The following is a 12,556-nucleotide window of genomic DNA, read 5'->3' as shown; positions in this document are numbered from 1 at the left end:
GGTCAACCATGGGTGAAGCTTGCAAAGCACTTTGGGCGCCAAGCTGTTATAGAGCAGCCCCGATATTGAACGGGTTCCTGGCTGTGGGTACTCACCCGCGTGCTTTAAAGGGACTTATTAACACTCTACTACAGACACACACAAAAGATTAATAAAAGGTTTATTTACAAGAGAAAAGGAAATAAGGAAAATGTACAACTCAGGGAGAAAATAGGGAAATAAAGTCTTTAATGTGTCCTACCCGATCCAACGACCTGGAAACCCAAAGTCACTCTCAGAGCTGGCCGGACGCTGCGAGCTGGCGGAGAGCCAAAATAGGGGAGCTCCCAAAGCCCATGTGTTTGCCTTTTATATCCACCTGGCTGCTTAACCCCACCCTCAGGTCCCAGCTACCTTCCCTTTGGTGGTGATGGGATTTGGAGTTCCCAGTGTCTTTGGCTTTGGCCTGGGGTGGGGGTGGAGTCCACAAAGCCTGTATGGAATTAGCTTTAGGACATTCTGTTCCCCCTAACACAAGCAGTTCTTCTAACAGTTCTGAGGCTATGCAAATAAAGTACCCATATTCACCCCTACATAAAATTTATAGCTGTATACACAGTAAACAAATCATTTTAATGTTTTCAAAATGGAATCTAGATTATTCCCAGAATATATTCCTCTACTGCCAGATAACATCAAGCAGAACCACTCATTGCTGCTTGGATTAATATTACCTTTTATTTATTTAAAACCAAATTATGCCATCATTGCCTCTGAAGAAGTAAAACTAGATTTTCTTCCTTTGTTACAGTAAGGAACAGCTGTCCTTTACAAAACAATATTTACCTTACTGAAGCTGTCTAATTTTGCTTTCTGTAAGTTCTCCTGCAAATCTGGGACTATATCATTTTTGTAAATAAAACAAATTAAATATCAAAGGGATTTACTATTTAAAGGTGTTAGCAGTAATAAAAATTATCAATACACATTTGTTTAGTTTTTTTTACATTCAGCTTTCTTAGATGTAAGCAAAATGTCTAGAACCCAAATCGCAGACTGATTTCTCCCCAAATGGTCACTCTGAAGGGAAAAGGGTGGAGGCCTGCAGCCCTCAGAAGATAAATGAGGTCAATGGAAAAGAAAGTGATGCTCTCCTAGGCATGAAATCTGTTAGGTACCTATCAATTACGTGTGAAATGCCTCAGGTGTGAAAAGGAGATAATTAACATAGTTCCTAGGAGCCTCCTTAGAATGAAGTTTCTCATTTAAAAGGGACTGTATCTAGTCACATTCTCTGAATCTGAATGTTACCAAATGACCATTTTATCTAGAAACAACAAGTTCATTGATCAATTTCAGACCTCTCCACAGAGGCTGCCAAAAGTTTACTTTTCGGTTTAAAAGGGCTAAAGACAGTACTTTTGTAATGACACCACCAACTCAGGAAGTGGATATCATGCACACTGATTCTTATACCACCCGCTGAGTATTAAGTTTACCATTATTTGATTGAATGTAATGTTTCCAATGGCATTAGAAGAATTCTTCCCCATAACTCAAAAGATTCAATAGCTAAATATGAATTTAAAACAAACTTAAATAATCCTTTCACTATATCTTCCCATTTTCATTTGCTATAGACATAGATCTCCTTTCTGTTACAAATGGACTTAGAAATGTATTTTCCTAAATTTATTTATATCATTAGAACTAGCACAATTCTGGCAACACTCAGTAGAGGGAGGTCTAGAAATGCTCTTTGATCCTAATACATGTGAAAGAAATTTCCTCCATTTCTCATCATGGAAAGTAAGATCTACAACATAGCAAATTAAGTATCCAGACAGGTTAAGTTTTTCTGGCAGTATTATCCACTGACAAGAGTCTCTTAGGCAACTAATCTCTTAAGCATCAGATTACCACTTCAATACTTTCAGTCCCCTATGAGGTCTCTCAATTGTTGTCCTTCAAACCATCTTAAAACACACAAACACACACACACACACACACACACACACACACACACACGACTCCACAGTTCACTTAACATTTATTAGTGGTCAACTATCACAGAAATCCAACATGAATAGGTTAAATCTGAAAGTTTATTAATATTTTATGGGATTTTGAAAAAATGTACAATAAAAAAACAATAGTCTAAAAGCTAGACTGGTTCTGAGCCCTGGTTCTGCCTGTTTAACAGCACTGTGAACTTAACAAATTTTATTTACCTTTCAGGGCCTCAATTTTCTCACATGCAATATCAACTACTTTACAAGAATAATGTAGAGATTCAATGTGTCTGAGTTAATGAAATGACTAGCTAACTCTGACATGATAGGAATCCTACACATCTTAAGTCCATCATCCTATCTCTGCAGTCACCACCTGAGGGCAAATCTTTGTAACCAACTAATTCCTGTATATTACCTTATTACCTTATTTTTCACCCCTTTAAAAAAGGAAAAGGACATAAAATGCTAGTCAGCGAGGAAGAAACTTCTTAAAAAATTGCTTCTCAAAAAACAGTTCCAGATGGATGGCAAATCTAAAAGTCAAAGGTAAAAACAAAGACTTTTAGAGAAAAACAGGAGACTATTTTTGAGATCTTGAAGTATGAAAAGACTTCTTAAACTGGGAACAATAATCTAAAAAAAGATAAACTATACTAAAACTAAGAAATGTTGCTCATCAAAAGACATTAAGGGAATGAAAAGATATAATAAACATATAACAAAGGAAATGTATTCAGTTCTACTGTAAATCATTAAGAAAAACAAGTGATACCACTTCACATCCATAAGAAGGACTAAAGTAAAAAAAGATATTAACAAGGTCTTCCCATTGATGATGGGAAGGTAAAATGGTACAGCTATTTGTGGAAAACAGTTTGACAGATCCTGAAAATGTAAAAGAGATGCAGGACAGAATTCTACTCTTAAGTATAACGTAGAAATGAAAACATGATCACATAAACACTTGTATACAAATTTCATTATCTGCATATTATTCACAACAGCCCAGAATTGGGAACAATTCAAATGACCCTCAACTGATTAATGGATAAACAAAATTTAGTACATCAACAGACACATAAAAGTGTAAGTAAAACGTAATGCTACATGTAAATAAAAAGTAATGATATGACCAACAAACCTTGAAACCATTATGTTAAATGAAAGAAGCCAGTTACAAACACCACAGGTTTTATGATTCCATTTATATGGAATGACTAGAAAAGGCAAATCCATAGGGATAGGAAGTAGATTAGTGGTTGCCAGGGGCTAGGGTTGGGAACAGAGAAGAGGTTCTGGGGTGATTAAGGATTCTGGAATTAGATAATAGTGCTGGTTGTGCACTCTGTGAATATACTAAAAAAGCAATTGAACTGTACACCTTATAAGGTTGAATTTAATGGTCTATAAAATATATCCCAATAAAGTTTCCAAGACAGACAACCCAGGTTTAGTAAAAGAGGATACTGATATAGATAATAAATATGAAAATATGCTCAACTTCTATAATCATCAAGGAAATGCAATTAAAACCACAATGTAAAGCTTCCACACAGCTATCAGAATGGCAAATATGAAAAAGACAGAAAATACTAAGTTCTAGTGAGGATATCAGAATCTAGTGAGGCAGAATCAGAAACCACAATTATTGATGATGGGACTATAATTGATAAAACGGTTTGGCAATATCTATTAATGATGAAATAAGCACACCTTTGACACACAATCTTCCACTCTTTACCATATACCCATAGAAATGGGTATACATACATTCTCCAAAAGACATATACAGTGAAGAAAAATAATAAGCAGGACTACATCAAACTAAAAGGCACAGCAAAAGAAACCACTGACAAATAAAAAGGCAACCTATTGAATGGAAGAAAATATTTACAATCATATCTGGATAAGGAGCTAACTACCCCCAAAATATAAAGAACTTCTACAACTCAATAGTAAAAAACATAAGCAAGCCAATTAAAAAAAGGACAGAGGATCTTAACAGCCATTTTTCCAAAGACACAGAGATGATCAACATGTACATGAAAAGATGCTCAACATCACTAATCATCAGGGAAATTCAAACCAAAAACCACGGTCATCTCATACCTGTTAGAATGGCTAATATCAAAAAGACAAGAACTAATAAGTGTTGGCAAGGATGTGGAAGAAAGGAAACCCTTTGTACTTTTTTGGTGCAGTAAACTGATATGGCCACTATGGAAAAACATCATGGAAGTTCCTCAAAAAATTAAAAATAGAACTACTCTATGATCCAGCAATTCTACTTCTGGGTATCTTGCCTAATGAAATGAAAACACTAACTCAAAGATAGATGCACTCCCATGCTCACTGCAGCGTTATTCACAATAGCTAAGGTATGGAAACAAGCTAAGCATCTACTGATGGATGGATAAACACACTCACACACACACACACACACACACACTCTCTCTCTCTCTCTCTCTCACTCTCTCAAGTATTATTTGGTCATAAAAAAGAATGAAATCTTGCCTTTTGTACAACATGATGGACCGCAAGGGCATTATGCTAAGTGAATTAAGAGCTCTAATCACAAGAAAAAATAATTTTGTAACTATGTATGATGATTAACTAGACTTATTATGGTTATTGGTTTGCAATGTACACAGCTATTCAATCATGTATTGATAGTATATCTGGGACTAGTATATTACGTGTCAATCATGCCTCAAAGGAAAAAAAGACACAAAGGGATTAAATTATATTTAATATCCATCTTTGATACTGGGAAAGTATGTAACACATTTAAAAATAGATTTTCATATAACATTATTTGGATACCTAAAGCAGTAAATATTCAGCTTTAAGGAAAAATATGACTCTATACAAATCCGTTCCTAAGGGTTCTAACAAGCATGTTGAGATTGCACTTTTCCCACTTATTCTTGGCATGTGATCACCCCTGAACAATTAAGAAACAAAATGAAGCAGCTGAAAATACTAAAGAGCAATTATGCTTATAATATGATAGCTATAAAAAGAAATGTTAACAATATTATAGGTAGAAGAAATTATGAAAAGTTACTGGCACTTGTAAGAGTTCAAGCTTTACATTTTGAGGTTATATCACCAAAATAAAAGTCATGTTGAAGAAATACTTTCTCTCCTAAGCACTCCTGAAATAACACCTTTCATTCCTCAAGAAGCAAAAAATGAGATGATAGAAACTGCACAATATAAGGACATCCTTCCCCACTATATAAAAAGAAATTAGCACCAATGATTAGAAGTAGGATTTTGAATCACCAATCATACATAAATAATCCCTAAAGTGGTGTTATTCAGTGGGTTCTGAAATCAATTTAGTGGATCATGACATGACAGAATAGACCAATGTCAAAATAGGAATATGCCTGAATAGACAGAACATCAAAAATCCCTAACTGAATACCAAGGGTATTTTTCATGGTTATAATGGAAAATGTATTTCGTACTTTGAGCTGTAATAAAAAATTTGAAAAAATTGCCCTTCAGGAAAAATACCACTAGCTCTTTTGTCCACTCAACCTCCAGATAATAAAACAATTGAACTTTTGACTTTTCTCTTACTTTCTGATCTTGGATCACTCAGATTTAGACTGAAATTTTTTTTGTGTATGGACCAAACTGTTCTTTACTGGTTGTTTCCAGTGAAGCATCCATCTTTTTCTGGGATTAAAAATATTATACTTTATACTAGATTTGAATCATTTCACATGAGCTCCCTACCCATCCCCCTTTTAACCTTAGCTTGGAGGAGGGAGGGAGGGAATGCAGAGAAGAGTTTGGCAGAGTATGGGAGGAGGCATCTCTTCAACTGTACTGTTCTGTTTACCTAAATACTTCCAGGTGAGGGGTATAAAACCTTCAAGTAACAAAGAAAGTAACCACAAGGCTACCTACCTTCAGAACAAAGGATACCATCACATCAAGTATTTTATAAGGTGATATACAAAAATACATTTATCCACGTTTCTGGCAGGTATGTGAATTATCACCCTTTAATTTTGAAATCAAGGAGATAGTTCCATAAAATTGGCTCAGTGGAATATGTAATTGTTGCTTCTTCATTACTGCGCTAATTCCTTTTCCACACATAAAATGCAGGTAAGTCCCTATGAATAACTTTCTGTCTACACCATCATCTCCTCTGGCTCTCAATTAAATGTTAACACTCACTTTTGTACTGTTTTCAAAAAAAAAAAAAGTAGACAGATGTTAAATGAGACTGGAAAAAACCCTCAACCTAAGCTAATACCTAAATGATAACTGACTTCAATTAGACACATAAAGCCTTATGTGTGTGCTTAGGTAGTAAAAATGATGGAGAAAGATTTGGGAATGTGACATAATTGAAAAAAAATCCTAAATGTTTCATAGTTATAAAAAAGCATTTTTGGAATGGAGGGAACTCTGCTATGACTAGTTTCCCTATCTGGGACTTGATACAAACTTAATCAACTTTGCAGTTGACTAGAAGAGTTCAAGTTTCACCTGCTAAAACATTCTCCTCCTGTATTTGACCCAAATAAAGCAAGCTCTCCTGACATTGCTCCTATAATTTTGTAACATAAAAAGCAAATTGAAATAAAATTCTAAAGATAGCTAAAAGAAATAAAACATTTTCATTACATAATAGCTTCCTAGAAAATACCTGTATGTTAGGAAAATGATGATGAAGGATGTCTTAAAAGAAACAAAAACTTCTGACAACATGTCACTTCATTTTATTATTTTCAAAGATCAACTTAAGGTTACTTGTTTGTTAGAGAAAGAAAACTTGCTATGTGACCTTGGGCAATAATCTCCGTGCCCCTTTAACAGTAAAGTGAGGACACTGACTAGATCATCTCTAAACCTAAGGAACTCACAGTAAGACTGTCTATTTATAGTTTACAATATAGAAAATCAAACCCAACAAGATCACTTTAATTACACAGAATTCTTCAATCATTTTTACTAACATGTTTACTAACACTGTGGCAAAGCAATGAAAGGACACTTGTACTTACCTACCTTTAAAAATATATATTTAAAAAATTTCCTTTAAAATAAAGGATCCTTAAAAATTAGCAGGCATATTCATAAAATTAATGGTCAGATTTAATCCAAAACTTATATTTTATTTTATTTTTTTAATAGAGGCATTTTTTTTTATTTATTTGTTTGTTTTGTTTATACATACACTGGGTACAGTCAGAAGCGCAGGACGGTGAGAATTCACCAGAGCCAGAGCAGGGAGCAGAGCAGGCAGAAGGACGGAAGTACACTGCTGAGGGGAGCAGTGGGCGGCAGGAGAGGTCTGCGTGCCATGTGGGACCCTCCTCCGGTGGCCGGGGAGCAGCCGGGGATCGAACCGATGCTGCAGAGGCTGCGGGCAGCTTCGCAACCCAGCGCTCAACCGCTGCCCCACCGGGGAGGCCCCAAAACTTATATTTTAAACAGCAGCAAAGTACAGAGCTAGATCATGGATAGAAAGTAGATGCTGAATGATTAAAAAACACTACTCAAAATATTTATAACTAGTATATTTTAACTAGTAATGCCACTCCAATAGTGGCAATAGGTGATACAATTCAAATGCTAATAATAAAAGTAACAACTAACATTTACTGAATCTCTATTATATTCTAGACCCTACATGAAATACTTTACATGGAATATCTCACTTCATCTTTGGGATAAACAGTGAGATGGAAAGCACTGTTTCTTCCAAATTATTTTCATACACAACATTTGATGTGGTTTTTAGCTTAAAAAACAGTATGAGGGACTGTCATAATAATGATTATCTCCACTATTCAGGTAAAAAAAACATAGTTCAAAGAAGTTCAAAAGTTTTCCCCAAGAAACATAAGGATGTAAGGCCTCCCTGGTGGCACAAGAGGTTAAGACACAGCACTAAGAAGCTATCCACAGCCACTGCAGCACAAGTTCAATCCCCAACCAGGAAGCTACACACATGGCGAGGCAGACCTCTCCTGTCTCATCCACTGCTCCCCTCAGCAGTGTATTTCAGTCAATCTGCCTGTTCTGTTCCCTACTCTGTCTGTGGTGAATCCTCTCACCCGCCACACTTCTGGCCTGTACCCCAGTTCTTATATGCATAAATAAATCTTAAAGCAAAAAAAAAAAAAAGAAACATAGGAGGTAATGGGTGACACTAGAATCCAGTGATTCCCAAGGATGCTCTCAAGTGGTCTACTAGGATAGTTTCTCAACAATTCATGTCCATTAAGACACAAAGCTCCTTATTTCTGAGAATGTGCTTGACTTCAACTTGATGCTTTAACTAAAAAAAAGCAAGTCTATTCCAGCAAAATTCTCTTCCTATTGTAGTAAATTTATTTGCAATGTTAGAGGAAAGTATATAATTTCTCAAAAATAACTGCTTTGGTTTTTAATGTTGTTTGAAAAAAAAGCCATCCTTTTTTATAATTACACCTCCCAAGGCAACATGCAATCAGATTCCAAAATAAATATCAAATCTTTACAGATAAGTATTTTCTAGGTTTTTTTTTTTAATTTTCTAGTTTCGACTGTTAAGATTGTATTAGTGAATCAATCAAAACAATATAACCCTTTCAGTAGACTAGTAAAGCCAGTAAAATGAATGTACTAATGCTAGCAGTTATTCTAAGTTCAATTCTTAAGAAAATTTCAGGGAATTATTAAAAACCCTGTCTATATCTGACCGAGAAGGCCCTAGAGCCAGTGCTGTGTACTCTTGAACTACTTACCGACCAGAAACAGAAATCCTAATAACCCACCCCCAGCAGGATCCTGAGGAAGACAGTCCAAACATTAAAATATACTTTATCCAATAAATATGAAAGTATATATACACATGACACTAGTTGTTCAAGGCCTATTTTTACTGGGAAAAGTTTATTTCTAAAGATACTTAAATTCCTAAAAGTTTCTTAAGGCTCATAAAATTGTAGTCCAAGGTTTTCATAACCTGAAATATCTGATCCCTACATTTGAAAGTAACCACAAATAATGCTTATAAACAATTTTGCAGCCTTTTATCAGAAAGATCAATGCTGGGGGTGGGGTACAAGTCAGAATCTTCATATGGTATTTATAATTTTTTTCAATTACAACTTTATATTTGGAAAACATCAAATAACCCAACTGTTTTCTATTTCCACACATTGTTTTTAGAATGAATGAGAAAGGGGGATAGTAGTAAGATTTTTGTTTTTCAAAAGGGGGCATGAGTTTTAAAAGTTTGAGAAACACAGTATTAGTAAATAAAACATTATAACTATTAAATACCAGGAACTCACTTTTTCAAAGTTAAATACTGAACTGAAATGGTATTATAGCAAGAGTTAGTGTACATTAGTGAAGCACCATTAAAACAGAATGGTACTATATAACAGTTAGATATGGTCTTATTACTCTTTCCTACAGAAATAATGCCACTTAGCAGTCACTTTCTCCTTTAGGGAGAGTGCCTAATCTGTCCAGTCTGCAGTAAGTGACTCAGGAGATAAAGACCTATTATTACACAGGACCACACTTCATCTCAAAAGTCTCTCCTACAAAACATCCATCACCTCAAAATCCCTCTCAGAGGAAATAAGGAATGGTGTGAACATGACATTTTCTCACATCCCCATATAAGTGTGAGCACTGGATCCACAGTGGGCTGAGGTATTCTAGATCTCAAGGAGTATTTAAGTGTAGAATGGAATTAATCTGAATATCTTAATTTAGAAACTGATCCAGAAATGTAATTTTGAAAATGGCCTTATTGAGTTTACTTGATAGTTAATGGAAGAATTCTGGCAAGAATTCTGTATCCAGCAATCTACAGTAATTTCTAACAAAACTGAGAAGCCCTGGCTAAAAACATTATCCTGCCTAATATTTGGAATGGGAATAAAATTGGCATTCTCCTTAACGTGGAACTGGACATACTACATAAAGAAATTTGAAATGTCATCTTTAAAAAATGATTTTTGAAAAAATTCTAAAATCTTCCATGAGCTGTCTATACTTATAACTTTTTGTAACTGTATTTGTGAATATACAAATATTTCACATTTGCAGAAATTTCATAAAATTGATATTGAAAAGGAATTATGTATCACCATCTGCCAGTAATCCTTTAAATATCCAGGCTTATTACCTGTTTCATTTTCCTGTACATGCAAATGTACATGCACATACAAGAAGAGGTTGGCCCATTCCACAAAATGTTCTGAAACACAATCTTCACTAAAACGCAATGCATAGCATTGTAAGTGATTAGACACATATTTATTAAAACCTCAGTTATTGGATATTTTTGGTTTTAAGGCAAACATAACTTGTGATATCCTGTTCTTAAGTCATATGGTTCACAATCTATGTGAAACACAGCTAAGGGGCAATGTTAAGCATAAGGGAAAAAGGCTACAAAAAAATACTTCACCAGTATATATCTTTAGATGGTGGAATTACAAGTAGTTTAGATTCTTTATTATACTTTTTGAACATATCCAAATGACCTCTAATGTACACTTGCTGATAACCAGAGAGCAATATAACTTTTTCCTAAGATGATGACCATTTACATAGACAACACTAAGATTAAATAATCAAGGAAAATGTACCTTTTAAGTGATAACAAAAGGTAGGATTTAAGGTTGTAGATATGTACTTCTACTAGAAGAAGACTAAAAAAATTAAATATCCAAACACCAGGAGGTGCTGCTTAATCAAACTGTTCCAAACAGATCACCTGGGACCTGAAAGCAAGAAGCAGATCCTTTGTGCTGTTGTGAAAGGTCTGCAAAAATGAGTTATCAAATAAAAAGACCAAGGTGTTTAACAGTATATATCACAGGGTTCCAAAGCTACAAGAAGAAACAAAAAGAATGAAAGAGAAGGGAGGGGCAGAGATTTTTTTTTTTTTTTTTGGTAAGCATATAACATTTTTGAAAAGAAATGTAAGTAACTATGTGGTGGTTACTTCTAGGGTGTGTATGGAGACCAGGATATACAATATGATGACAACATGAAAATGTTCATCACACATACATACATAATACATAAAAAGGAAAGTACATTGCTTGGAGCAGAAAATCTAGAACCATTTCAAGGTTCTCCCCTAAAAATTTTTTTAAAGCAATATCTATCAATGGATATGGAAAAAATGTAAAGTTCAACCTATATGAATTATAGGGACTTTCAAACAACAATAAAACACAGTGGATATGGGTGTAACTATAATTGGTATTTCAAAACTCAGTCACACAAGTTTTTGTTACTGACAAGAAAATGGCTAGGAAATTGATTAAAGAAAACTAACTTCTGATTAAATCAGTCTAGAACTTGTTAGACGTGAGTCATTTTACTCCAAAATTACCCTGCTATATTTCCTTTGGTTTACAGGCGCAATAGTATACTGCTGGTACATTCAGGCAATGTTTCATGTAATGGAGACATTTTTATGTCGAGATTTAATAACTTCTTTCCTCTCTAAAAACAAAGATAAGAAAACCAATACGGGGCCTCCCCGGTGGCGCAGCGGTTGAGCGCTAGGTTGCGAAGCTGCCCGCGGCCTCTGCGGCGCCGGTTCGATCCCCGGCTGCTCCCCAGCCACCAGAGGAGGGTCCCACATGGCGCGCAGACCTCTCCTGCCAGCCCGCTGCTCCCCTCAGCAGTGTACTTCGGTCCTTCTGCCTGCTCTGCTCCCCGCTCTGGCTCTGGTGAATTCTCTCACACTCCCGCGCTTCTGACTGTACCCAGTGCTTGTATAAATAAATAAATAAATCTTTACAAAAAAAAAAAAAAAAAAAAGAAAACCAATACGGAATCAGGAACAGAGTGGGTTAGGGACTCTGAAACATTAAAAAAACTAAACTATGTATTATTTACTATATCTACTATTTTATAGTTCCCTCTAATAAAACTTGAATGAAACAAGAATCATTTCATCTTTTGCAACACTTACACACCAGATGCAGACTGGAAGCGAAGGCTGACTGGTGTTTCTAAAAATCAAGTTTATAGATTAATAACACACTTGCATTACTGAACAGGTATGAGCACAGATTTACTGAGGTGCACAATGTAAAGAAAATGCACCTCAGTTTGTTTTATATGGGAATGTCATTAACAAAGGTCGCTGAATGTAATCTTTTTGATGTGTACAGCTTTCTTTCAAACAGACTTTTAAAATTCACTAACACTAATGTGTTTTACTGAGTGCATGTATCATAAAAATAAAATAAATCCCCAAGGATTCATGGTCAGAATATGCCACTGTGAAAATCAGTGTAGCAGGAACAAACAACTAGACTTGATAATCCTGAAGATTATAAAGGTAACCGATCCCAGTTCTATCACCCAGATACTTGGGTAATTTAGTTTAGGAATGCTGTCTTACCTAAAACAGTATCTATGGCAGAACTTTTCTGTAGCACTAGGAAGCACATTCTCTTTCAGCGAAAGTACTCTTGTTTGTGAAGAGTTAATATACAGTGACACTCTCACGTTCTGAAATGGTGCTACACATTGGGGCCACTTTAATGACAGTTCACCAT

The 12,556-nt window shown here is 35.2% G+C and overlaps 1 protein-coding gene across 1 annotated transcript in view; it reads right to left on the bottom strand.

Annotated features, from left to right (window-relative positions):
- GORASP2 (golgi reassembly stacking protein 2) overlaps positions 1–12,556 on the bottom strand; it is a gene marked incomplete at both ends in the record, with an annotated part of 31,337 nt that overhangs the window by 17,764 nt on the left and 1,017 nt on the right. The gene's annotated exons all lie outside the window — the stretch shown is intronic.

This window comes from Talpa europaea (genome assembly GCF_964194135.1).
Source record: "Talpa europaea genome assembly, chromosome: 1".
Classification (NCBI taxonomy): domain Eukaryota; kingdom Metazoa; phylum Chordata; class Mammalia; order Eulipotyphla; family Talpidae; genus Talpa; species Talpa europaea.
The sequence above is the reverse complement of the archived record's forward strand: the minus strand, read 5'-3'. Positions and strand labels throughout refer to the sequence as shown.